The sequence below is a fragment of the Chroicocephalus ridibundus genome, chromosome 11, assembly GCF_963924245.1.
Source record: "Chroicocephalus ridibundus chromosome 11, bChrRid1.1, whole genome shotgun sequence".
NCBI classification, from domain to species: domain Eukaryota; kingdom Metazoa; phylum Chordata; class Aves; order Charadriiformes; family Laridae; genus Chroicocephalus; species Chroicocephalus ridibundus.
This window is the reverse complement of record NC_086294.1, coordinates 14,900,396-14,923,894: the sequence shown is the minus strand read 5'-3', so window position 1 is coordinate 14,923,894 and position 23,499 is coordinate 14,900,396. Positions and strand designations below refer to the sequence as shown.

The window sequence follows — 23,499 nt, the reverse complement described above, 5'->3', positions numbered from 1 at the left end:
AACTACAAGGTTATAAATTTGGATTCTTACTTTTATCCTGTAAATTCTGCTGAAGTTCCTGACACCTGGAAAAGTGGAAACATAACCCCCATTTTTAAAAAGGGAAAAAAGGAAGACCTGGGGAACTACACACCAGTCAGTCTCACCTCCGTGCCCAGCAAGATCATGGAGCAGATCCTCTTGGAAACTCTGCTAAAACTACACAGGATGGGCCCAGGTTGCCCAGAGAAGCTGTGGCTGCCCCATCCCTGGAGGGGTTCAAGGCCAGGTTGGACGGGGCTTGGAGCAACCTGTTCTGGTGGGAGGTGTCCCTGCCCGGGGCAGGGGGTGGCACTGGATGAGCTTTAAGGTCCCTTCCAACCCAAACCATTCTGATCCTGGGATTCTGTATTCAGCCCACTACCACTCTTTGCAGTAACCAGATGTTTTAAAAATTTAGTTCTTATCAATTTTTAATTAGGCATAATGGCACATTTTGCCATATGGGTCCCTCAACTTCTCTCGAAGTTAGTGTATGCGGAAGCCTTACCTCTAAATGCAGACTGATGGCCTGGGTCTCTGTGGCCTTAAGGAGATGTGGTACCACAGACTGCGCCCTCAATGTAAAAAAAACCCAAAAAATTATGGTAATTAAAAGGACAAATACTTTTATACTGTGTTAAAACTAGCTTTGGGTTTAACCTAAAGCTGCTTCAAAACGACAACAGATAGTAATGTAAAAATTAAATGGTAAACGGACCTCAATGTGGAATGGGACATGTTTTTAATGTGCATCTCTTAATATGTGGCTTCTTATCTATGATTTATTAGTATAAGTAAAATGCATTCAAAAGGCTATTTTTTAAGCTAATGAGAAGACCTCATTTCTTTGCTGTATTCCTGTCTCAGCAGTATTAGTTCAGAGCCTGTAGATGTATTGTGAAAAATAACTTAGTAAACATGTTTGTCTACTGGAGGAAGGCTGGCAGAGCAGAAACAAAGACTTTTAGCATATTTTCAAGACAATGTCAATCTTTAATTAAGCAAACAATAGTTTCTGTTATCAACCTTTTAAAGAGGAAGTCTATATGAATGGAAATAGATAGCCACGCTAGAAAGTGTTTTTCTTCTTTTACAAATAGCAATTTCATCATGAGAATATTGTCAACCTGATTCATGTATTTAGTCAGAAAAAAAAGAGACTTGGTGTTTGACTTTATCGATCATACAATTCTAGATGAGCTCCAGCATTATTGCTATAGACTGGATAACAAAAGGCTTAAAAATACCTTTTTCCAGTTTCTCCAAGTAATCGAGTACCTTCACAGCAATGATGTAAACACTCACCTGAAAGACTGAATATAAATAAAATGTTATCACTTTCATATCACACCTTCTCTTTTTTTGTATTGTTCTGTCATACAGATATTGAAAGTGTTAATTCTTTATTGTGAGAAAGGTTTGGTTTCATAATAATAGTTTAAAACTTCCAAGTGGCTTGAAATGAGCTGCAGAATTGGAACCAGAAAGCAACATCGGACTAGATGGCTGGAGGAGCATTTGGGTAGCAGTAGCATTACTGCAGAGTATTTGGACCCACCTCTGAAATGCTGAAAAGCTAAAAATATTTAGTACTTTATCCACCCCACTGTGTGAAGCAACTACCTTAGCAGCTGCCTTCCCTGCTGTGGCAGTAGCTTCCTTGTCCTTCCCTACTGTCATCTTGTCCTCCGCCTTTGTGCTGTCTCATCTCTTCTAATCACTTCGGGCTTGTCCCGCCGTGGTGGGTGGGGAACCCTGCAGAGATCCGGCTCCCTTTCGCTCATCACCTACATTAAGCAGTTGCTAATTGTAGTAGTATCAGGACATTGATGACTTTGGGAAATGAGGGCACTCTGTGCCTCACAGAGTCAATTCTGAAGTAGGAGGAGGGTTTTTTTCAGTCCGTGGTTCCATGCCTTGAGAACTTTTAAGTCAAACAACCTGCTTCTTATTAAACTGTTTGGGGGGGGGTTGTGTGTTTTTTCCCTTTTTCTTCTTTCTTTTTTTCTTTCCTTTGTTATACACCACGATCTCAAACCTGCGAGTATTTTATTAACATAAAGTGGAATTACTAAACTTTGTGATTTTGGTTTTACTTAAGAATTAGCTACCCCATATGCTGTTTATACAGATTATGTGGTTACATGATGGTACAGGGCTCCCAAATTGGTTTTAAAAGACCCCACGTATGGAATATATGTGGGTTTTTTTTTGTTTTTCCAGGGTACATCTGTAATTCAGCTGGTATAGGAGATACAGTCTCCTGCACATGAACTTCTGCATACAACACTAGCAAAAGGAAAATAAAAATATAAAAGCTAAATGAAAATGGTGACATATAATGTGCCTACATATAAGGTCAAAGATATTGTTACACTCTGATTCCAGATTCAGTAAAAGCAGTGCAAGGTTTATCTTTAAATACAGCACTGTATTTAAACCAAACAGATAATTAGGTTGGGTTTTTTTCCCCCTAGAAGATGGTAATCTATGTTATTCCCAGTTAATTTGTGTCCATTTGCCCTGCAGATTATTTTCCATTTTATCCATATCAAAGATGTCCAGCAGTGCCAGCGCTGAGCCCCTGTGATGATCAGTGACAAGGGTTGTCTGAAGAGCCCTAAGGAGCACTGCAAGGGAAGAGGCTGTAAAATGAGGAAAGAAAGATGAAGAACTTTCAGAGATGTGGTTAACAACATGGTAACTTGGAAGCATTAGGGGTTTTCCAAGTGTGTAATTAATTCCCACTAAAGATTTTATTCTGTATTTTATAAAATTCTGTTATTGTCCACCTACAATTATGAAATTCTGTAGAGGAGGTTTGGAATTGCGGAGAGGAGTCGTAATTCCTGTCTGTATGTTCTCATTCATGCTGTTAGATATTGATTACTATTATTCTTAGTAACAATAATAACAGTACATTGCAGTAGTTATTCTGGCGGTGCTGAACTGTAAACATGGCGGTAAATAGCTTTTTAACAAGCCAGGATAATTCCTTTATTCTCAAAGCTCAAATATAGTTTATAGAGCAGAATGAGTCAGCGGGAAGGATCTGCTTTTACATATCCTTCTTCTCTGAGAGGGAGCACAGAGAGGAATACAGCAGTGTTGCGTAGTTGGATTCATTTCAGTGCTGAAGATAGCAGGCTTTTTAAGGTGAGATTTTTAATGTATTTTAGCCATCTCCATGGGGATACCAGAATAAGAATATGATACACAATCATTACATCTGTTTTAACCAGCTGATTTATTATCTGTTCATAACGTCCTTTTTGTCAAGAAGTTGGGCACCTCTTCTTCAGAGTATTTTATAAAGAGCCTAGGATTTTCAGCAGTGGTACTTTTTGAATTCCAGCATCCTAAAAATGCAAGAAAAAGGTTTCCCCAGCTCACTGCCTTACTGGAGATGCTATTTCCTATTAGAAACCCCATTTCCTATTAGAATCTCCATTCAGTTACAGTCTGTGACCCAAACTTCCATGAGGAGTTCAGTGAATTTAATTGGGATGTCCACACATGAAGAACATGGCACATCAGAAATTGCTAATTAGAGAGGTTGGGATTTTCAGAAGCCTAAGCGCCAGTCCACAGTTTCATAAGTATTTAAGTTAATTTAAATTCACTGATGTTATAATTACTATATTCACTGAGATGCAGTTGCAGACACTAATGGTTTTAAAAAAAAATGTGTTCTGTTCAGACATTGAATCTTGTCTCCCCTGATGTCAGTGGGAACGGGAATGGATTTAGGTTTTGCCATTTCCATTAAGCAAAATCAAAAATCCAATAGGCAATTTCCTGCCATAAAAAGATCTGAGAGAGCAGATGGAGGAAGAATAATCTAATTGAGACACATTTTCTTTTTTACTAGCTTGCTCTATTTCATTTTTAAGAGCATACCTAAAATGTCTTCTTCCAAAAGGAGAGCTTGTTCATTATGTCTTAAAATAAACGGCAAGCAAAAAGCTCTTTTACAAATCCAGAATGCTGTTGGTGATACCAGGCATTTCTAATAACCTATTAAACACCACGAAAACTCAAACAAAAAATGATGAAGCGCTCTGTTGAGTAAAGACCAGCGAAGCTTTCACCAGCAGCAGGCTTTTCTGACTCATCCTTTCTCTGGCAATAGAAAATGCAGTTGCTTCAGAGAAATGAAGGATCTCATTCATTCGTGGGGGACGGGGAAAAGGAAAGCCCGGCGGCCAAGCTCTCCCCCCATGGCTGAATTACAGTGCTGGGGAGGGTTTGCTCCATCCCTCTCTGGTCCTGTTATGTCCTTCCAAATCTCTGATAGTTGTTGTGGGAAGTGTGTGTACATCTCCAGAGTCACTGATTTTGTTGATGATGGGTTGCCTTTGTGTTAAAGATATATTTCCAGGAGGTGTTAAGTGATGACAACTACATTTAATTCTTAAAATGAAATGGAGTTTTGAAGTGTATGAGAGAAGAAAGGGAAGGCACTTTATCCATTCGGCTACTTTGAGTCGTCAAAAGTCTTTGTAACCCTTCAGAGTCCTTTCACAATCATTTTGAGAGCTTCCAGGAAGATTTGTTTTGTTTTGTCTAGTATGTTTGTTCAGGTTTCTTTAGGTGTCCCAAGTTTAAGAGGCACCACACAGAGACAGCCTAAAGGCACATTATGAAATGACCCACTTGGGAAGTGGCTGCCATCATCCAGCTGTGGCGGCTGGAAGCAAATTGGAAATGGAGGGGCAGAGGATTTTCTTTCAGAATTAGGATGTGATACAGGAAGCTGGTCTCTTCCCATGCATTTAGAGGGGTATCAGCCCATCTATTTCAGACATCTGATTTATTTGTTTAGGTTAGAAGCATCTGTTTTCATACCAACAGCCAATGAAGAGAAGAGATTCTCAGACAATGCTTCACATCACCCCAATTAGGCAATAATTAAACTCTTCAATCAGATGTTCTAAACTGCTTATGGAAGAATGTCGCTGTTTATTGGGAGAGGGATCCTGCCTTTCTCAGGTGGGCCCTTTAATTTAAGAAGCTCTAGGCAGGCAGTCTTAAATTTAGGTGATATCCTCCAGGTATGCAGAAGAAGAAGGTATGAATGTGAGATAAGGTAAAATCAGCTCTGGAAACACTGCTGGCAGGGAGCCTGGACCCACACGAGCTGGGCTGCAAAACCCTTGGATCTTCTGATATGCTCAGAGAAGATGTTATGTGTTGGAGGAAGAACATGTAGTCAGAGATGCTACGTTTTCCTGGCTGGCCAGAAGATCTAAGTTGATGATCTTATGGTACCTGTCTCTTGTTTCCTATTCCATGCTCAAAAACTGCACAACTGTAAGAACTTCAGGCTCTGTTTGTGCACGAGTCACATCCACAGAAGCACTAAGGGTAGAGCAGCACACATAAATGCAATTTGGAAATAAAGATATAGGGACAGATCGTTTGCTGTAGAGAGAAAGGGGCAGCATGGGAGGTGAAAAAGCCTTGAGTTGATGTATAGTTGCCACAGCTACACTGATAGTCCATTCATAACCCCTATCTAGCAAATTAGAGGAGTATTTTGGGACAGTCCTCAGCCAGCAGAGTGCTCCTAAAGGGAATATTTTCTCCAGTATAATTTAGATAAAACTCTGGGGCCCTTACCTACCCTAGAACTGGGAGCTAAAATAATAACTCACCTTCCACCCACCCGCTGCACCAATTCAGGAAGATGAGCCAAAAACCGTGAACTAGGTTACACAGCAATAGAACAAGATCCAGACATCCTAGATGTTACTGAAGTAGGTGCAATGACAAAAAAAAAAAAGAGATAATTTAAGTAGAGGGCTAGATGAAAAGATCCTTAATAACCTAATGATACGAATTTATGAATAATCTAATGAAATGAACAGATATAAATTCATAACTATATGTACACTGGTAAACTAGTCAGCCCTGTAGACTGCAAACTGTCCTCAGTTTGCGTGTGTGCAGTGGAGATACTCAGAGGAGCCTGAATATGTCCCCAAAAGTCCCCAAAAGCCTCTATTTCCCTAAGATCTCTCACAAAACATTAATTATGTTTTCCTACACAAAGAAGGGTGGATGCAGAGACACTGGCCAGGTCTTCACTGTGCTGAGCCTGCTCCTCAAGAGGCATAAATTTTATCGTGGAAAAGCACCAGATCTGACCCTTTGCAGAGTGAGGAGAAATCACACAGTGAACAGCAGAAAAAAAACAGTTTGCTGCCACCAAGATGGAGGCTGAGTAAAGCAAACTCCACTGCCAAAATAGCATATACCATGCAATCACCTTTTAATGGATAAACAAAGGACAACAGGTTACGGTTGCTTAGGAAATGTGATTTCTAGTTTTTAACTTGTTGAACAAAGAGTTTTTTACAAGAACCTCCCTACAATACTTTATATAATACTTTTAACACTGCTTCACATTTTTCTTTAGGATATACAGAGGGCATCATGGTGTGATACAGCATTAAGCACTGTTTTGGAGTGATTTCTTTAAAAATCCCTATGCGCTTTGCCTGAACGCGCCGGTGTGCGCCGAGCCCGCCAGCCAGCAGGTGTGGCTGTGGAGCCTTTTGAAATCCAAGGATTTCTTCCATCACTCCAGAGGCTGCGGAGAGATGGCATCACTGTACCCACTCCTAACAGGGGTGTATAAGGCTGCGTGTTTGCCCTCACCCTCAGAAATCCCAGGGTGACTGTAAACACGAGTGCTGTATGTACCAGTGTCTTTTATAGAGATGTAGTGTCGGTATTTTTGGCTGCAAAGGACCTGAAACTATCAGTTGTCTACTTTGCTGACAAGCTCCGTTTTCAATGTATACAATCAGCATTATCCTTGGAACTACTCATGAGGTATTTGGCTCTCTGAGTTGTAAAATAACAGAATTATTTTAGATGCTGGCATATAATTTTAAAAGAAAATATTCTTTAATATAACTTAAAAGATCAATTCGCTTTTTGCCGTCAGATTCTTACCAGAGCTGACAGCCAAGAAACAAACTATTTTTTGAAGCACAGAGGGAATAACAAAGATGTAGAACTACTAAAAGATGAGATGAAAAGTGCTCTTTTTAATGACTGTCAGAATGGCCCAGGATTTGGTCAGGTGAGAACCACTTTTCTTAAAATATTTATTGCTGCATAAAACTGTTACTGTAATTACAAAACGGTGGTGCTGGATTAGCTGTGTGTCTTCATGGGGTTGAATCAAAACAGTATCGTTGTGGTGGAAAACTGAACGTTGATTTTGAGGGAGAAGTATTTCCAAAATTCAATAGAACAAAGTTAGGAGATTTTTCATCTGCTGTCTTGTATTTTGATATTTTAGATTGGACCTCAGTTCAGTAGTTCATTTGTATTTAACAAAACAATTGAGCACAGGTTCAGCTACAAGTGCACTGGGTTCAAGCACACACTTACCCGCTTTTACAGCAGGATGATTGGAGGTTTAACCCCGCTGCTGAACTGGAGACTACACACCCATAGAGAAAGTGCAGGGGGGGAAATGCGTGCAGGATCCAACCTCAAAGACTTCTTATGTGGATAATTTCCTACTTTTCCTGTCTAATGGTGTTCATATTTTACAGGTGGTTTTAAACACCAGCATCAAAAACTTCTTCACTTGTTAAAGGATCTTCCTGCTAGGGAATATGAGACATCCTGTGCATTATTACAGAATATTTCTCTCGCAGATGATAATCTGCTGCTTTATTCCAGGTATGTCAAGAAAATGCTGGACTGAGTGTTCCATCTGATGTTTTGTCATCATTTCCAAAAATAAAAGAAAGTAAATGAAGATTGTACGAAACCATTAATGATTGTGGAGTCAGCAATTGCTGAGCTGACTTCCACTTGGAATAACAGTCAGTTAAAAAAACAACAAAACTTGCCTCATAGAAATTTCCTGAACTGGAACAGCCAACAAGATTATTTTTAGTTCAGGTTTTAACGTTTTATCATTTAAAGGGAAAAACAGTTGCCAGATGAAAAACATTACGTACAGTTTGAACAAAAAGGTATTTTCTTATGTGCTAAACTTAAAACAACAGGTTTTTACAGGGTATGGTTTCTCACCTACCTCTGTTTCTTAAGTTTTCCAGCCCCAGCGTCACTAACAAAAATGAATTTAATGTGAAAAAGTGAGAAGGGACGTTTTTAGCCAAAAGCTACTTTTGATGTGAGATGCTAGAGTTAGTGGTCCCCATTGCCCAGGAAAGCCCTTTACTCCTGAACAGTGATTATGGACTGTAGCTTGGTGAGCAGGATGACAGGCATGAAGGATTAAAAAATATTTATTTAATATTTTTTATTGTTAAATATCTAGTATTTAAATATTCACTGTGAAATTACCCATTTAGACTTCAGAGAGTCTAATTTTGTATCTGTTTATTCTGTATAATTAGAAGCCAGATTTAGCTTTGGCTATAGCCTTTTATCCCAACAACTAAACACCTTTCATCTATAAGTGTTCTGAAACTTTATTTCAAAACTGTTTCAAAACAAATATTCAGTACAGCTTGATTAATGTTTCTTTTGGCAGCAGCTCCGCCTTATGCAGCCCAAGTCATGTTGTTTGTTTCCAGTCCCACATCTTTCCCTAAGTTGTGCCTGCGTAATTGCATGTGGGGTTGCACAGTGAACCCTGTCAAGGACTTGATCCAGACAAAAATAACCTGACCAAAGATGGTTATTTTGAACTTGGATCCCTTTCCTGCTCGCCTCAAGAATATGTGGTGGCACCACCAAGACAGTAGCCTAAGAAGGAAAGAGCGAGAGGGCCACAGGGAAAAGAGGGGCTGCTTGACCCAGGACATGAAACTGCAGCCCCGACTTTACAAACTGAGACCCCCTACAATGACCTTGGCCTGTTCGGTATCTAAAGAAAAAATAAAACAAAAAAGTAACTGCATAGCTATGATACTGTTGTCGTGTTTTAATTATGTTTCTCCAATATTCATGTCTAAATTAGCTAAATGAATTAATGGCATGCTACATGGATTAGTATACATAGATAACACATGAGGAATCTGCATAATAATGTAAAATTAGGGAAAACATGCAAACATGCATTTCTTGGAGGAAGATCTACTTAGAGACCATACAATACAAACAAAAAACCTAACAGAATATTGATAGGTATTTTATAGTTCTTGTGCTGTTTTCTGTTATCAGCCCTGATTGATGATGCTTCTGCAGCAAGATGAACAGTTAACTCATTAACAGCCAAGTAACCACAGCAGGATTCAAGAGACCAGGCAGTATCCTCAATTGTTGGTATTCGCTGGGTGTGAACCGAGGATAAACTACCTGCAGAGGTGGTAAAAGAAGCTGGAACTAGAAAAATACCTAGTGGAGGCGAGCTAAACTGCTGTTCCGCATGTTTAACTGAAACTGGTAGGAGTTTGTGTTATATGGAAACTGTATTATTGGGGCTATATGGAAAGTGTTGTTGGGCTCTCTTGTATTTTTGGGGAGAAGCAATTTCTGCTTGATCGTTACATTATCTGGTATTGCGAGGTGTCTGTAAAGTATCTGAAGAATCTTGCTGAGCAGCAAGGCTAATACAACAAGGAAACAGGAGGAGTTCGCGAGCAGTGAAGTATAAAAGCCTGTTTATCATAGGAATCAGGAAGCAAATTCCAATTCTTATTGCGACAACTTTTCCTATTTATTGTGACATATTTAAAATTTTTCATTAGTTTTCCTCTGTTGCATTTTCCAGGTGGTCACTGACGTTGCTAGGAAAAAAATGCACAAATGTCCTAAGCTAGATAGGAGGATGTGGCAGAAAGCTATGAAAAGCCTGGAAAGTTAAAGAAAATAAACAATGTTTAAAAATAAAGAGCCCTATTGTTATGTTTAAGTTTAAAATAAATATTTAATTTATTTTGTAGCCTTATAGCATGGTAACTATTTAAATTTAGCAATTACCATATACAATCTTTAAATATAAACAGAGTTTTGGATAACATTTCATGGCAACAAAAAGTCACACCATCAAAATTAGGACAATTTGGGCACATCCTAATTTCTTCCTCTTTAGCCTTGCATCGTTTATTAAACTTAAGCATCAGGACAGTGCATCCTTTCTGATTTTGCTCTCTGGCCTGTGCTTTGCTGCTGGCCCGTTTATGCAGGAGCAATGCCCCTGCTGTGGCAGGATTAGTAAAGCTTTGATTGACCGATTCTAACTGTAACAGCTGCTTTTATGGGTTATCACGTGTGGGTGTGAAGAAGCTGCACTGGCCCTCTGAAGAGAGCAGATTTACTGTAGATAAATCTTTAATGACAACACCCGGGTGTAACCAACACTTCAGAATGCTTCATAAATTTGTAAGTGTTTGCAAAGCGTATATCCTACGCATGGCTCGTCCTTACCAACTCTAGGCTAGTACAGCTCCATGCCCTGCACTCAAATACTGGGACAATTAGAAGAGATTACATTGAGATTTACATGCCAGGCTATTTTTAAAATCTCTTCCTCTCCTAATGCGTTTTCCCATATAATCCTATCTACAAATTTATTTTGAGGGCTCGGGGTATGTAGGGAACTGGGGGCTTAAAGTCACCAAATCCAGAAAAAGCTTACAAGGGCTAGGGGTCAGAGGTAGAGCTCAGAAAAGCAGATTTCATTCACTGCATCCCAGCTGAGGAGATGGAAGAGCATTCCTTGAAGATCCCAGAAAGAAAAACAGTATCTATGAGGCTTCAAAAAAAATGGTGTGAAAGGGAGACAGACCTAGCAAATCCCCCAAGAATAAATAATAAAATATTTTCCATTTGAAGTGGCCAACTGGATCTGACACTAGCCTAGAAGATGTCTGGGTCATGTTCCTTCCTTGCTGTGCTGCTGGCTGAGATGGTTTGGGGTAAATAATCTCATTGCTGAACAGTCAGATTCCTCATCTGTGAAGTGGTATTGACATTGCAAAGCCCACTACAGAGCTACTGACAGAAAATGCTATTCTACAGTCGGTATTAAAATATGATGCTTTCCCCATAGAAGACTAGTATTTGAATTCTTTTAGAAATGTGCTCAGTTTGTTCAGATACCAACAATTACGAGGTTTTAGAATGGTGGTCAGAAAAGGTGAGATAATCAACTAATCTCTGCTGTTAAATGCTTTGCCCCTGGGAAATTAGTAATTATTTGTCTATATGCTGTATGCCTCCCGCCACTCTCCGGAGTTAGCAAATATAACACTACTGAAAGAGGAAATCATAACACAAGCGGGAACCTCCTTGCTAGGAGAAAAATGGAAAAAAAAAAAAGGTGCTTCTGTGAGTCATATGGAAATAACTACTCAATGCAGAAATATCTATTGCACTTACTGATGCAGCTGGAGGCACATCCAGATTGCAGCATCACCAGCCATGGGCTACGCAAGAGGATCTAGCACAGTTAGACCAACCCTGCAGCTCCAAGAGTTCCGCTCTTTGCCATCAGTTTCTATCTGTTTGTTTTTAATGATTTTCTGCAGAGGAATTAATATTAAAATTATTAAGTATTTTATTGCATATATGGATAAATATTTAAGAAATATGCCACAGTTGTTCAACTGCAGAAGCATATTTTCCAAGTGAAAAGACTGATTTTCAGAGACTGCGTTAGACAGAGTACCTTACTTACATCAAGCATTATTTTGAAGTGTTTCAAACTGATTTTCCTTCTTGTTGGTTGTGCGGTGTTACTGATAGTAAAAGCTGTACTTTTTAAACCTCTGTTCAACGGCATTCTTTAGATTTAGTTGAGAAAAAGTTGCACCAGCTGTTGAAACAAAATAGTTATTTTCGTAGTGTAAATATTTCGGACCCATTGGTTAATTCTTTCCTTTGTTCTGTTGCATAGAAAGCTTACGCAGACTGCGATGAGACAAAATTACATCAGATATACAAACATCCTCTCAAAATTCAGAACTTGACTCTTCCCTTGAGTCACCTGAATACAGCTGATAATTATCTCATAGAATGCGTTTTGCTGCAGTTTGAAGAGCACACAATGCCAAAGGAGAAACTGCTCACTAACACCAGAGTGCTTTGCTTCAACTGTATGAATGTTTCTCCAAAGCAGAAGCCCCTACCTTTTGAAGGGGAGGAAGGATAAGTGAATAGTTAGAGAAGAGGGAAACAGCCAGTGCAGGGGACATTCCTCCACTGAGAGCTTATAGAGGAAGTATAGTGAAAGTTTTCCTTCCCTTACGAAGGGAAGCAGGGAAAAGGGAGTAATACATCTCGTCTCATGCAGCGGTAGGCAAAGACTTAAGTACCAGGTATCAGGTTCTGGGGCAAAACTAGCTGCCATTAAAGCAATGTTCTGCTTTGTTCTGAGAGGTGGGATGTGTTATATTCTGAAACTATTAACCATCCTATTTTTCATTTCCATACACCAGGTGGAGAAGCTTCAGTATGTCTAAAATGACATTTCAGTAGATGAATGCTGAAAATCTGAAAAACTGAGATCTCAGTGAGAGATAAATACATGCAGTTACTAAATGTATTATTCTTGCATTAGAAAGAATAGTCCTAGAAGCAAATGCAGCATTACTGAAGATGGAAACAATTCTGTTGATATCACTGGACTTGAACACACTTAAGCCAGAATGAAATATAAATGTCCACATAATCCTCTGTGACCTCTCAGTTATTCCCACGCAGCGTAACAGTGATTTCACAAATTACACTGAAGGGAAGTGTAATTTAAACTTTCTATGGTATGTGTGCTCGTCCCTTTAACTTTCTTATTCAGTAGTCACTGAGACAAGTTAATCTGTAGTGTATTTTAGTTGGATTGAGGGCTGCAGCAAAGACACTTGGGCCCATTGTGAGTCTTTGTGTTCTTTCTAGCACTATTTTCCATAATGATTTCATCCCTATCCCAGTGTCTGATTATTAGAGGAATAGCCTTTGTATGCAGAAGACAATGTATTGATTGCTAGCTGTGGTGGAGCTGCGTGGGAGACGAGTATTATGTATCTACAGCTGGAGCTTGCTGGAGTAAAGAATCACTAGTACAAAACATTTGCTGGAACTTTCCATGGATAAAAAACATTTCAGTAATAAAATACAGGATTCCCAAAATGTAGCTTAGACAAGTTTCACTCAAATATTTACAGTTAAGTATAAATATTTTCTGAGATTTAGGAAAACCTAGCAGTGTCCATTGCTGCTTATAAAATTCATGCCTCTACTTTTGGATTTTCTTTTTCTGTCTTAACTAGAGTAATTAGAAACCCTCTCTCAACAGAAATGAGAAAGTTTGTTCTCTGAACTACTGAAGTTGATTGTCATCCAAAAAGTAGCATCTCGATTCCTGAAACTGGCAAAACATTCATTGTTTTTTTACCAGTACCAATGATCGGTTTGGATTGTCTGCCTTAAATCAAGTCAAACCCAGCCCTTCTTGTTACACCATTCGTAACACCAGACTGGCTACCTTGTGCTTCCTAATAGCTACTCTTTTTTAAACATATGCAGTCAGATTACATTGTCCTCCTTTGGTGTTACATAAAATCCACAGGTGTATAGTCAAAAAAAGGTTCACTGTAGGGTGGCATGTGAAATATATTGGCACGAAGAAACACCCCTTTTTAACTGGGTTGGTCATATGATTGGTATTTGGCAGACAGTCATAGCATGACTCAGTGAAATCTTTTAACAGTGAAGCTTCTCATATAGTAAACATTCCCAAGCACTAGACTGTATAGTTTTATTTCACTGAAGTAAAATCCCATTATATTAAATTATAATGTGGAGACATTCTCTACGTTAGTTTAATGGATGCAGCTCCTCAAGTTCTCACCATCTGTTCCACCCTTTAATTACAAAAACAAAAAAGTGCAATTCACAATCCCATCACAAAAAGACGACTAGAAATGATTTGGATGCAGAGGTATGTATTATACTCAGACTGCCAGCATCTGTTACACACATGGTTTCACTTGACAGTAAGTTGTACTCTGCTGGTAGCACCCCTACTTTAAAAATATGTACTGGTAGTTTCAAGTGGATAAATGGTTAGTCACTCCCTCACCTAGAAATCTTATTGTCCAGTGCTGTGGTTCTGACTTCACCTTAGATAGAGCTGCTTTTCAGGATAAGTGAAATTACCTTTGAGCCTGCAAGCCATTGAACACTGCAGAATCTTGTGGGGCAGAAGAGGGTACAGAAATGCAGTAAGTGAAAAGCCATGTTATAGATACCCTTTGTCAGTATTTTTTAGAAAGACAATCCTCTCTAAAAGGAATATATATATATATTTTTTTTTCTTCCAGATGATATATAGAAAGCATTCACATTTAAAACAGATGAACAAAATGCAAATATTTGCATCCAGTGACACTGCCCAGAAGCTTTTTCATTCACAGGCATATGGAAAACAATGAGTTTGTTCACCTAATACTTATGACTTCTCTATTAAAGATACCTTATACTTTGAAGAAAGTGACTTTCAGTTTAAAAAAATCTGCTCATATAACTAGCAAAATTAATAGTAGCTGTAACACTTCGCAGAAGGGGAAGTAGGAGTTGAAATGGCCCTGAAAAATCTTTAAACAGATAGAAGAGACATCTTCTGTCTCCTGATCTGTTCACCAGCCCATGGTGCCTCCTGCTATACTGGTTTCATGGTACAGACTAAGAGCAAGAGTTATTTTCTTGAACACAGAAGTGTATTAAATAGTCACATAAAACCTGAAGAACTTGTTTTGGAAGAAGTCAGCCCTATCTCAAGGCTACTGTAATGCACACACCTTTATTGTGGAAATTCTTTCACTCGGTGTATTATCTACACACATTCTTGAGATATTTTGGTACATTTGCCTGACTGTCTACAGTTGGACGCGGTAAAAAAATCAGAGCAGTAGTAGCTATATCAATTAAGTTTTTGGACTACTAGAAGAATGAATATGAATGCTTTTCCGCTGTAATAGATACCATTTTTTAAGGGAAGCGTAACTATAGTCAGGACAGAGAGGGCGAATTATGAAAAGGTACATTGAGGGACTTCATCTAGGAACAGCTGCAACACAAGAACAGTAGGTTTAACACTTCACACAGTTGAGACTAATTTGTATTATAGCTTTGGTGCCTGGAAGGTGCTGTTTCTGAAACAAACATCCTTCTGAGGAAGTTCAGCCAGGTTTTTGCAAGATTATTTTTGATAGTAAAACGTGAATCAAAATTAAACTTGCTGTGCAATGTCCCAAAGCACTGGGCCAGGGGTTCCCTGTGAAGGCAGCAAGCTTCTCCTTCTCATTCTGCGCGACCGAGATCAGCCACTGTTGTAATAGACCTTGCATCGCCTCTCCACTCATTCAGTCCTGTAATAAATATACATTCATTATGGAATTGAAAAATTTTAATTGCTCAAGGTAATGACAGTTTTCTGAAACCAGTTCTTCTCTCTGATAATATACCCGATATCATTATTTAATTACGGAGTAATTACTCATCCAATGAAAACAAGTCATAATTTCATTGATCTTTTTAGTTTGTAACCTGAGGAGGAAAACCACACTGGTGAAGTGTACAAATTAACATTATGCTTGTGCTAGATATGAACTCCTGAAAGTAAATCTTTGTGTACCACAGCAGCAAGCAGGGTTAGTACTCACTCCTGTCTTTGAACACATACAGACTGACAGCTTCTGGATGCACTTACTGCTTCCGAGTGAAATTCAGCTAGTTATTCAGCCAACACACTTGAGCAGTCCCACACAAGCCCAGCTTTTAAGCCTGCAAACATTTGGGATTTGTTGTCTTTGGCTTCCAACAGCTGCGTGCGTGTAACATCTGTATGACAGACACGCAATACAAAATAGTGGGGATGTGCATTCTGGGGCTAACACAAGGAGAGTGTTACTTTGCCGGTGAATGCACTCAGCAGTTACCATTAATGCTACCATCTACACCAAAAAGGAGTTTAGACACTCTGTCAGTAAGATCCCAGCTCCAGCTGAAATGCCAACAGTTTTGGCATTACCATGTACCAGTGAGATTAACAGGTCACCTTTCATGGCTGTTTCTCATTCTTTTTCCAAATGTGAGGTTTTATTAGTCAAACTTATAACAGTGTATCTTTTATTTTCATTATATTTATCTTATACACAACTTCAGGGAGAAAAGCCTCTCAGTTTAGAATGACACTTCCAGAGCTTATGACGTGGTCTGGATGATTTGGCTAAAACTAATTCAGTGAGGCTGAAAAGGGGGAAGAAAAGAAGCCATGCACAGGAAAAGGCAAAGAGGAAGAGAACGGCAATCAAGAACGATGCTAGGTTTGATGGAAAAAAGACATCAATCAAGGAGGGAGGTCACAGCACGCAATGAAACAGAAGAAAAAAATAACATTTATTATTCAAATAGAAGAGATGAGGGTTTGTTCTTACTGTGATCACTGGCAGAGCTGAGGAGTTTATTACAGCCGAAGGGAGGTATCTAATGTTCTCAGGATTGACCACTGCCTCTTCCCAACCATTTTTCATCCTTCCCAAGTCACATGAGTTTGATGGATATGATGAGGAAAGGTGACCCAGCTCAGGGCTGGAAGGGTAAATAGTCTTAGCTAGTAAAAGTGAAGACAGTACTTTGCTTATGAACACACTGTTACTAATGAGGAAGCTCAGGTTTATCAAGTGTAGCTCCATCCACCTGGGGATATTCTCTTTCCAAGTAATTTACCATTGTTATTTCATTTTGCATGTTTATATATTTACTATTATTACACTCAGAAATATTTTGACTGTCATTGAGTTGTCATGACTAGTAGTTTCTGCTTGGGCAATATAGGGATTACCAAGGATGCTTATGCTTGGAACTGAGGTGTGCTGACAACACATGGCTTTATAATGCTGAACTTGAGTCAGTCCATGCATTTTTATCTTCGTGAATATTAAACTGGCTCTCAAACTTTCCTTAAAAAAAGAAGAGACGCTTCTATCTAGGCTCTGTATAACCCAGCTACAGTAGTGCAAATAATTTCAGGTTGCTACAGCATGTTCTTCCACTCCACCCTTAAAATAAGGCTTTTGGTGAGAACACTGTTATGTAAGGCTGCAAACGAGATTTGGAACAATAATAATTATCCAACTTGACACCTATTTTTAATACCTAAGATGGAAGGCACTGAAATTCTGAATGATAATATTCAAAGAGCAAAGCACAGCAGTGAATCCACCTATTACAATGAAATCTGATTCAGTATTAGGTTAAAAATAAGGTCAGGTTATTATTTGTAACTAGCTATTACTAATAATATACTTGTTAACCACAGTGAAATGAAATCACGATCTAAGAATAAGTGTGCCTGTGCAGTGAATATATCATGGTTCTCCTTTGTCCTTTAGCACATACACAAATAGATTTCAAAAGAAATTTTCCCTCCCCAGTCTCTCTATTCAGAGGAAGCATTTAAGCAGCAGCCAGGACACCGCACTGCTTGGAACTGAGCTTGAGAGCTGTTGCTGAGCTGGATGGCAAGGCAGCAGTTTAGCCAAGGCATCATTAACACGCTTCTAGAAGTCATGGGTACTCCCCAACTGGGTTCATGCTTCCTTCACTACAAGATACTGGCAGTGCTATGAAAGAAACATACATTTACCTGGCAGGAAAGCGAGGGAGAAATACCTCACATTTTCTTGCTGCAGTCCTTTCTGGCATTCTTTCTATAGCTTAACTCTCTAGCTGCTTGGCCCAGATGAAGGTCATTATGACAATAACTGTAATGTTGTATTAACTGAAAAGTAAATACCTGGAAAAAAAAGCAATAGCTATAATATGCAGAAAATGTAATTCATTTACTCAAATAAATAGGCTACAGAATGGCTACGTCAGTTGGGTGTTGCCTGGCTTAAGTATAACATGATCGCCAGCACAAGACAAGGAAAATAGGCACAGAATAAAGGTGAGAGTCCCATTTATTGGTTAAACTGCACCGTGTACTTCTGCATTGTCTCAGCACTTTGCAAGGGGGCACAGTTAAAGAGCAGAAATGTTATGACAAGCAAGAGCAAAACATCTCAGAGAGCTCAGGCTTAATATCCTTAAGTCTGCAGGTATACGGCACTTGGTTCTCCTGGATTTATAGGCATTTAATAGGATTGCAGTCTCATTCCAAGGAAAACGATCCTTATTACGGCTCTGAAGCCTCCCCAGCTACATTAGCCAGCTGCCTTCCTTTGGATTAGTTACTGCATTTCGCCATAAATCTGTGTAACCAAGATTAGGAGAGAAAACATATCCTGCAGGGGTTTTAGCCATAATTCAGCCATCACATTGTGTTTGAGATTTCACAGAAGTGAGCTGTGCAGCCCCTTGCTAAATGTTGCAACTTGAAAAAAAAAAAAAACAACACCTCTTACAAGTCTTATATTTTTCAGATTCCTAAAGTAAATCATCTGAAAGCCAGAAACAGCGATTTCTCCATAGTGTGCTGACACAAAAAACGAAGATATATATCTATCCCATGCCTAACACAGGAAACATTCTGTAGGAATTTTCTGCACAAGGAATGTGGGATGTGCCAAGTTTGTGTCATTTATTAAAAAAACCCCAACACCTTGGATCATATTATCTCCATGACAACTGCTTGTATGTATTAATAATTTGTTGTGTGCTTAAACGTAGCTTATGGAAAAGACTGAACAATAGGAGAGCTTTTCCAAAGGAAGTACTTGTAACATGAGCTACACTGATCGGAGCACATCACCAGCTATCAGCAAGCCTAAAGCCTCCTAGCACAAGCTTACCAGGACATTTCACACGTTTATACTATTTGTTTAAAAGGAAAGAATTTAGCATGTGCCCAAGTATCTATTGAACTGAGGCCTCTACTCTCTTGATTCGAAATGTTTCTCTCATGTCTGGCAAGTTAGTTAACTTTACTACCCGTTTCCTCAACAGGGCTGAAATCATGTATTTGTGCATCTGGCCAGGATAACGATAGTATTTGTCCTGACCATGGTAGTGTTTGTCAAGTGCTGTAAAGATCAGAGCTGTTAGCATACATAGCATTTTCGCAATGAGGAAGAGCACGGCCCCATGCTCAGATGCACAGCGACGTACCTCCTTCACCAGCACTCCTGCCCAGCCAGCCAGAAGACAGCATCAGGCTGGATGCACAAGCTCAGAGCGGTGTTCAGTGACATGCTCCTGGGGAGAGAGCAGGACACAAAATATTTGCAAAATATTAAAAACCTAATATTTGCGAATGAGCACTCTTTTCCTAGCCTTTTTAAGATTCTTGACTATGAAATTATCTGTACCCATAGTGATCTGAAAACATGATTTGCACAGCTACTTTGTAACAACTTCTTTCAATAAGACCGTACACTTCCTGCTTTCTCTACAACACCAGTGTGAACTATGAACTACCAAGTTTCACGTAGTATGTTTTGTGGTACATAAGGTGATTAATAATGAGATTCCACCCTTTACAGAAACCATTCAATTGAACTTCTGAAGTGAGCAGGCTTCTGTTGATAGTGGTATTACTGATGTCACTGATTTTGTCACGCGCTATCTGGACTCTGGAATGAGTCAAATATACAGAAATAATATTTGTTCATGCTGGTGTAACACAAATATCTGACGTAAACAGCTTCTCTTCTAGTTCTCATCTTTTGTAATTCTACTAAATATCACAAGATTTATCTGACAATGGGACTATTAGGACACAAAACATACAATATGTGGTCTCAGTAAGTGGCCGGTATCTGAATATGCAAGAGATTACACGATGTATACTTCTGACTTCATCTGATTAGGAAAAGTCCATAGAGGCAGCTGACTTCTACAATGAAGCACCAGCGTCTATACTCTTTGCTTACAAAAAAATGTATTAAAGAAGGCAAGCCTACATCAAAAGGCAGCAACTCATCATTACAATATTGTATAGCCTTCTAATTCTGCATTTAGTATTAAAACACCATAGCAACAGACATTTCAGACATGCATTAACAGATAATTTAGAACCAGTAAAATATTCAGAGAGAGATAAGAAAACTAATTTACGTGTTCCTTACTCTACAATGCTTAATCAACACTACATTCACACAGTTTTACAATGCCCGGCAATATAGAGCTGCATAGTTTAAACACTGACTGATGTCTCTTATACTACAATGGAACTGTTGGTGTTACTGCAGTAACTGGTAAGATTATTGCAATTGCTAACACACGTCAGTGAGTCTGAGATTTATTTCAGACCACTACAGAAGTAGTTGGCACTACAGGTAGTTCTGCAAAAAGCTGAATAACCTACCAACTTGATGTTTGTAAACGAAGTGCAGTCAGCTCAAATAGTTAAGGAATGCTGTGCGTACGAAGCACTTGTCACTGATGGGGATGCTGGGATCGCGTACAGCAGCACAGGCTGCCCTTGACTCACCATAGCAGCCACACCCAGGCGATCTCCTTCATTACACACCACACACACACAGCGCCTGGCATATATTCACATGCTAAATATGAAGTATTATTACTGCCATCTCACACCTTCATCTTACTGTGCATCTGAAGTACTGACAAACCCCCAACTTATGCAACACAGCAGGTATTCTTTCATTATTACATTCTCCTTTGAAGGCTCAGATAACTATCTAAGAAAGAAGAGAAAAGCAACCGTGATTCTCTAAAACTATTGATTATGTCTCTCAAGTAGGAGGGAGGAACGAGATCTGATTTCTGATCCACACATAGACTATTCAAAAGAACATGAGGATAAAATACAGACCTAATGCTTAGGATGGAGATGGAAACCAAAGTTTTCCCCTTCTCTGTGAGTGTCCAGATAACTGAATCCTGATTTTCCTGTGCCAAGTCCTGAATTCTCTCCTAGTCAATGGCACAGCTTCAGCTGCAAGCAGGGAGTGCTGAATCACCTATCCCTTCTGAAGTGGCATTTGTCCTGGCAGCTAAGAGCTATGACTGAGTCTTTTCAAACAAAAAGGGCGCCTTTCTTAGGTGAGCCCTTTAACACTATGCTCCTGTGAACCAACAGTGGGTTTGGGAACCATCACACTCGCTCTGAAGACAGCGGCAATCATTATTGCAACTTTTAAGGAGCCCTGCCTAATCCACAGTAGCTGTGCTTTCCCCACACCTATCAGATAAAACGTCACAGGACTTTGGTTGTAGTTTCATAAGGAAATACGCCAGGTTAAGAGCTTCCTGCTGCTGAAAAGGTTTTATTTCTCCTCTCTCACTCATCTTTCCTATTCCAGAAACACAGCCATCAGCAGGCAATGCAGTCCTGCCCTGTTTTGGGCACTATGATTGGTACCCAGCACACACTCTTTTTCAGCTGGATCAACTGTCTGCCACAGAGAGCCCAGGAGTTACAGCCGATAACCCAAACCAAGGCTCGCCTTCAGCTGAAGGCTGAACCAGATGGTCCCCACCACTCTCTTCCAACTTGGCCCCTTCTACGATCCTCACCCCATGCATCCCTTCCCACATGAAGTGGGCAAGAGCGCAGATGCAGCAAATAACACTTTTTCAAGTAGAGCAGGTTTGTTGTTTTTTTTTTTTTAACATCGGCTTTTACTGGCAACAGAGGGAGAATAATGTTGAGAGGGAACTGCCACCAGTGCCATCTTCCCATCAGCCTCAAGTGACCATCAGCCAACAGCAGAGAACACCTTGTTCTGGATCACAGTTAAGACTCCAACAAGGTGCTGAAGCCCTCATTTCTCTTGAGGCTGAGGTACAGAGTAGCAAAATTGTAGGTTCAGATTTTTCTGAATGTTGAGGGAAAAAAATAAAAAATAACAGCAATTTGTTATTTTTTTTTAGACAGGAGTATAATTAACTCTAAGACTGACACCACGAGGAGTTTAAAGATGTAATCTACTCGAGTTTCACCAATAATTTCCCTATCTGTATGGAAAATACAGAGCTAAATGTGGTCTTAAAACATCTAACTATGCCAGAAGGTCAACAGTTATTAAAGAAAATAAACTTTAGCTTGGCAAGTTACACAAGAGATGATGTTATTCCTTCATGTTCTTTGCATTTATTTGTTCAAGATTATTTTGGGAACATTAAGGAAGATGTGCTACAAAGTAAATTCTTGAAAGCTATCATCTTTCAATGAATAACATTTTTACTTTTATATCTTTAAGTACAAAGCTAAGAACACCTGAAGATACAAATCTATGTAAAGAGTGCAAAAACATTCTGGAAGAAAAACAAGACACCTGAGTTAGGTCATTCAAACAAACTGGTGTCTATGAGCAGAGTATGACACCAAGAAACCGAGACTGACCTACGAAAGCAAACATTCTTTTCCCCTTGCTCACTAAGTAATTGTTAATTTGCTTCAACAGTCGGCAAAGAATTTAACAATTTAGACTCAATATTGGCCCACCCCTGACCAAAACAATTAACAGCTATTAACTAGGAAAAGACCTTGTTGATTTGGTAATTTAAACAGGGTGTGTTTTGTTCAAATAATTTTTTTTTTTCTGATCATTTCATGTCTTTTGTAAGTTAGTTAAGGGAAATCTTGTATTGACTAATACCTCTATGATTTAAGATGCAATTTGCAATCAAATACCTAATCCATTAGATCAGAGATGCAGGTTCCTTTCATTCCTTTTTATTGCATCTTATTCATCTCTATCTTACTGACATTTTTTCCTTGAGGTAGGACACCAGTGCCTGAGTACACTAAGTTAGCCGAGGCACACCACTAGTTTCCCATATTTTGCTGAAAACTTACGCTGTGCCTCACTTACTCCTTCTCTCTTAAAAGGTCATAATAAACCCGAGTCTTCTAAGAATTTTTTCATTACATCTTAAAGAAAAGAAATGCAACACTGCCTTTTTAACCTAAGCACTACATGGGGGTACAACCGAGATAATATTTAACACTTATGCTTGAGCTGAAAAGATTTATTCCCAAGTACCTAACCCGAGCAAGTGCCCTCCGGTTCCTTTCCCAGCAGAAGTCACACGGTAATCACGCTCAGGACTACAGGGAGAAGCACAAACACTGCAAAACCGGGCAAAGCAATCACAAACATCTGTCCCTCGACCCCACAGCTGACAGGCCGGGCGCCCTGACCAGCCTTTGCCCCCTAAGGAGCCGGTGCTCGGCACGAGGACAGGCCACCTGATTCTCCCGGGCAGGAGGGGCCGTGCCCGGCCGACCACAGCGGCCCCCTCACAGCAGCGGCCTTCTCTCCCACCTCAGGCCTGCGCCGCCCCCTGAAGCGCAGCCCCGCTAAGAATGGCGCCAGCCCTCTGCGGCGGCGCTGGTCCCACGCACCACAGACTCAGCTGGCTGCCGAGACAAACGGGACCGGCTACCCCTCGCCGAGGCGGTGAGGCGAGGCCGCGCCGCACCCACCACACAGGCGGGAAAGGCCCTTCCCCTCAGCCCCCTCCCGCGCATGCACCGCCACCTCACCCGCCGGCCCCCCCCGCCGCTTTGTGCCGCGCGCGGCCGCGCAGGCGCAGACGCGTCTCGTGCCCGTCCCGCCGGTCGGGCCG

General features: G+C 40.0%; 1 long non-coding RNA gene across 3 annotated transcripts; it reads right to left on the bottom strand.

Annotated features, from left to right (window-relative positions):
- Positions 1-1,046: 1,046 nt before the first annotated feature.
- LOC134521990 (uncharacterized) lies at positions 1,047-23,376 on the bottom strand. Of its 3 annotated transcripts, none has more exons than XR_010072927.1 (7): positions 23,196-23,376; positions 19,069-19,155; positions 17,606-17,755; positions 16,395-16,548; positions 11,639-15,326; positions 11,341-11,483; positions 1,047-1,334 (listed from the first exon to the last, which is right to left on the bottom strand). It is a non-coding gene; the product is annotated as an uncharacterized LOC134521990 (long non-coding RNA). The 3 variants fall into 3 exon arrangements; XR_010072926.1 differs by lacking the exon at positions 1,047-1,334 and adding an exon at positions 3,745-5,775; XR_010072925.1 differs by lacking the exon at positions 1,047-1,334 and adding an exon at positions 8,420-9,311 and having other exon boundaries at positions 11,337-11,483.
- Between the last annotated feature and the right edge of the window lie 123 nt (positions 23,377-23,499).